Raw genomic sequence first — 4,905 nt, 5'->3', positions numbered from 1 at the left:
CCTGCTCCTAAAAGCGGCTTGAGTTATGTTTCTCCACCAAAGGGAACTGAAGGAGGCCACGATTGCCTTAGATTAAGTTAAATGCAGAGGCTGTGAACGTAGCTTCCTGGCTCTGCTACTTTGTGTGTTCTCTAGCAAGCGCTTAAGGCCTCAAAACTTCTGTCTCCCCACTTGTAAAATGGGAGTAATGATAGTCCCTACCTCAAAGGTTGTTGGGAAGGATATGAGTTCAAATGTATTTTTAAGCTCCTGGAACAGCTCCTGGAACATAGTAACAAGATGTATACGAAAAAAGTACTGAATTTTTCAAAACTGGTGTAGTACCTATTACACTCTGAATGCAGTCACCTGATTCTCCCAATTCCTATTCTCAGAAATGGGCACACAGTAACCATTTCCAACAGATACACATTTATGTATGTACCCAGGGATCTCAGCATCCCAGTGCTAGGGAGGACAGCCCTTCCTGCGCAGCTCACCTCAGGAGAGCTCACTCCCAGATGCACACAGCCTTCACACTGTCATTGAAGCTCCCCTCAGCCTCACCTTCTGAGTGCCACCCCTTACGCCCCCCACCGCTCTGCTGCAAGAGAGCTCCACCATGCTTACAGCCGTCGAATAAAGTTGGCAGAGCAGAAAAAGCCTGTGTGTTCTACCATTTTGTCACCTCACCACCTACTGAAGCCCCCACCACTTTGGGAAACCTCACTTTTGCAGGCCAGTTACTAATTCCCCTTTTCTGCTCTCCTTTAGGTGGTTGTGATCTGCAGATGTCATTTGTTCTTATGTTTTAGCGACTGAAATAAAATAATAGCTACCAGTTATTTAGCACTCGGCATGGGCCCGCTCTCTCATTCGGGCCTCATCAGAACGATGAAGTAGGAACTAGTACCATTCTTCTTACAGATGAGAAAACTAAGGCATAGGAAGTTTTGGTCATTTGCCCAAGATCACACTAGAACCTGGTGGGATCAAGGTTTGAACTCAGGTCCAATCCTGTAGCCCAAACTCTCAGCTGCTACGCTATTACTGAGTATCTTATCTGCCTTTTTTTTTTTTTTAATATTTATTTTTGAGAGACAGAGCAAGCGAGTGCATGAGCTGGGGAGGGAGAGGGAGGGAGACACAGAATCCAAAGCAGGCTCCAGGCTCTGAGCAGTCTGCACAGAGTCCGACGCGGGGCTCAAACTCATGAGCTGTGAGATCATGACCTGAGCCGAAGTCAGATGCTTAACCGACTGAGCCACCCAGGCGCCCCCCCCCCAACCTTTTTTTAATTGAAGTATAGTTAAGACACGATGTTAGTTTCAGGTGTACAACATAGTGATTCAACAACTCTATACACTATGCTATGCCACCACAAGTGTAGCTACCATCTGTCACCATATAATGTTTTAATAATACCATTGACTATATTCCCTACATTGTTTTTAATTTTAAAATTTAGAAGTTCTCTAAACTCTCTGTAAGCACCTCAAACCAAAAGTATTTTTTTTTTCACCTATGCTGCCCAAGGTAGAAAACGAAGGTTACCACCTGCTCTGAAATCAAACAAATGGGAAAGAGTATGTTCTAGAACAAGAGTAGAGTAGGGATCCTGTCTGAAGTTAGGGTGAGGGCTCTGCTTCTAAAACAAATACCAAGAGGGGCCAAGAAATGCAGCTCATGGAGATGGTTCAGGGATAGCGAACTCATTTGTCTAATATCTCAGGGCAGGTGGAAGGCTGCACTGACCGCTGGTTGTGAACGAAATGTCACCTGTTTCCTGGCTGAGATGCACAGTGCAGGGGGGTAGAATTCGCAGGTTGCTTGCCTACCAACCATTCTCCCCTTTTCCCTTACCAGCAGAACCCTTGTTGTATTACAGGGGGTGATGTGCCCAGACATTTCCCAGACTTGCCCCCAGCCAAGTGTGGCTAATAAGTCACTGGCTGGAGCTTCCAGGAGACTCTTCAAAGGGGCTAATTCAACTGCAAGCTCCTTTTCCCACCCCTTTCCTCCTCTTTTTGCCTAACACAGTTATATGTCTAACAAAGAGGTGAAACTGAAGCCACACCTTAAGGTTGTGGAGAACAGGAGCCTGGGCCCCTGACGGCAAAAACCCTAAACTGCCTACTCCTCACATGCCACTGGTACACACTAGTCAAGTCAAAGGCTATTTGCCCAAATTTCCTGTACTACTTCTCAAAGCTTTCATGACAATTTAATAATGTCCTGTACAATTCCTCTTTAGGACTAATTGATGAGCTCACTAATCTAAAATCACTAGAAGCAACAGGGTCTTAAGAATGAAAGGAAACCTAAAATGCACGTTCAGAAACTCCCAAAATGATTAGTCTTGAACACTGACAAATAACAGTTCCTTTTAAAGAACACTTTTCTTCTAGAGGGGAAACGACATCAAAGTCCTTTCCTTGAACGGCGGCCCTTGCACAGTGGCTGAATGCAGCCTTCAAACGGAGTTAAAAAGATCCCTCCTGACTAGAAATTGGCAGAAAATCATACAACCCATGTAGTGTAGAGACCAACATATAGAGTCTGAAGTGAGAAATTGACCCTTCTAGAAAATGTAGACGACAGAAAGAATGGAGAGTGTATTTTAGAACACCAGGGCAAGGAAGCCCATCATTTAAGAGACCTCACCATAAATTGGTTCTCTGAAATTATAAAAACGTTCAGAGCACTGACATTTTATGATAAAACATCTTGCTGGGTTTTCTTCATTGGATTTCTCACTCTCACAGTATCTGGGTCTCCACTGAGTAGACACCAAGTTTGTCTTGTTCACCATTCTATTCTCAGGACATACAATGCTCAATACTCACTTTAACCGCTTACTGTACTGGCCTCCCATGCTCTAACCTCATCCCCTCCCCAACCATCTTTCATCCTACTGTAGCCAGAGTGGGCCTTAAAAATACACAACTTATGGGGTGCACGGATGGCTGTCGATTAAGCATCCAACTCTTGAATCCAGCTCAGGTCATGATCTCATGGTCTGAGATCGAGCCCCTCATAAGGCTCCATGCTGAACGCAGAGCCTGCTTGGGATTCTCTCCCTCTCTGCCCCTCCCCCACGTGTGCACACTCTTTCAAAATAAGTTAACATTAAAAAAATACACAACTTATTACATCTCTCCCTTCTCATCCCTCCCATTGTCCTCCAGCAGTTAGGTCACTGGTGGGAATTAACCTCACCAGAAGGGTCTCCGTGCTCTACTTTTCTCTACCTCCCAGCAGTCCTAAGCTGCAGGAGGCCCAGGGCCCTGTTCTCTCTCAATGCCTTAAAAAAAACCCATGTCAAATGACTGAAGGTGCCATATCATTGTATGTAAGATGTTTTCTGCATTTAACATACACACATCTGGGGCGCCTGGGTGGCTCAGTCAGTTAAGCATCCGCCTTTGGCTCAGGTCATGATCTCATGGTTTGTGGGCTCAAGCCCTGCATTGGGCTCTGTGCTGACAGCTCGGAGCCTGGAGCCTGCTTCGGATTCTGTGTCTCCCTCACTCTCTGCCCCTCCCCCACTTGTGCTCTGTCTCTCAAAAATAAAAATGTTAAAAAAATTTTTTCATGACTTTTAAAAAAAAGCAAAAAAAACCATACACACATCTGTCTGTTATTAAACGAAAGGATTCTAATGCACAAGCCAGTATTTAGAATGAAACACTTGCTTTTCCAAGGAAACTCAAAATTCTGTCACATAGTGCTTTCCTAGGCACTACTTACAATGTTGAGGTATGTTACGTTAGCATAGAAGATTCATAGGAGTGTTAAGAACACCCCACTACAAGGAAAAGTTTTGGAAAAAAAATTAAAAAAAAATGAGTATAATACTTTCTGTCATACATATACTGACAGAGATTTCAAAGTAGCTTTGTGAATGGATCATTCTCTTGTCCTTTAATGCAAAGTTTTTAAAACTGGATCTCGACCCATTAGCAGGTCATAAAATCAACTTAGAGACTTGGTGAACATTAACAAATAAATCTAAAGTATCAGTGTTATCACACTTTAGAAGCATTCATTTTGTAAAACTTGTCTCAGAACTATAAACTTTATGTGTACACAGGGTTATGAGATTTTCTTACTGACTGCCACAAAACAGTGTGTCCTCTGTGAGAGGGTGAGGGGTACCAAGCTACTGTTTAGTTTGGTCTAAGGGTGCGTTTCCAGGCTTTATCTTGCCATTACAAAAAATCCAGTTTTCCATCTTTGGTGATCATTGCCCATTTTAGTGGGCAGGGGATGGGAAATGCATTTTGCCATGCTGCAAATACAACACTCCTTTCAACTGCCTGGGTGCTTAAAGAAATACACTCATTTTTAAAGTAACTGTACTCAAACTGAATTCAAAGCACACTAAATTTAACTTTTCTTGAGGATTCAAGTCTTAATCATCAAGAAAAGGGTAAATTTTGCCCAGTGGGCGTGATCCTTACCTCAGAAAATAGGGAGCATCCGAGAGGCTCCTTGTAAGGGAAGCCAGTTCTCTCACAAGCGTGCAGATTCTGATTCAGATCTGGGTTGAGGCCTGAGATTCTGCCTTTCTCACAAGCTCTCGGGTGATGCCGACGCTGCTGGAAACTCCACTTTTGAGTCCTAGAGAGCCGCACACGTTGCAGGGATAGGTGGCGAGCTCTCTGGCCGGGCTGGCCAGACCTCACCTATATACCACCTGAGCCACTAGCTCCAAATGCAACGGGGTGGGACCCAAGCGAGGACCCACTTGTTCCCAAGTAGGAAACATTCTGAAATCTCCCGTAAGAATGAGTCTTAAAAAATACACAAAAGCAGCACACAAGGATCCTTGGTCTCTACCACCTTAGCTCATCACTGAACAGGATAGACAACTGAGCCTGCTTCTTCTCCCTGGCAATGCCGACTGTGCGTGCCCCACTCTAC

The sequence above is a fragment of the Prionailurus bengalensis genome, chromosome A3 (assembly GCF_016509475.1).
Source record: "Prionailurus bengalensis isolate Pbe53 chromosome A3, Fcat_Pben_1.1_paternal_pri, whole genome shotgun sequence".
NCBI classification, from domain to species: Eukaryota; Metazoa; Chordata; class Mammalia; order Carnivora; family Felidae; genus Prionailurus; species Prionailurus bengalensis.
Note: the sequence above shows the minus strand (reverse complement) of the source record.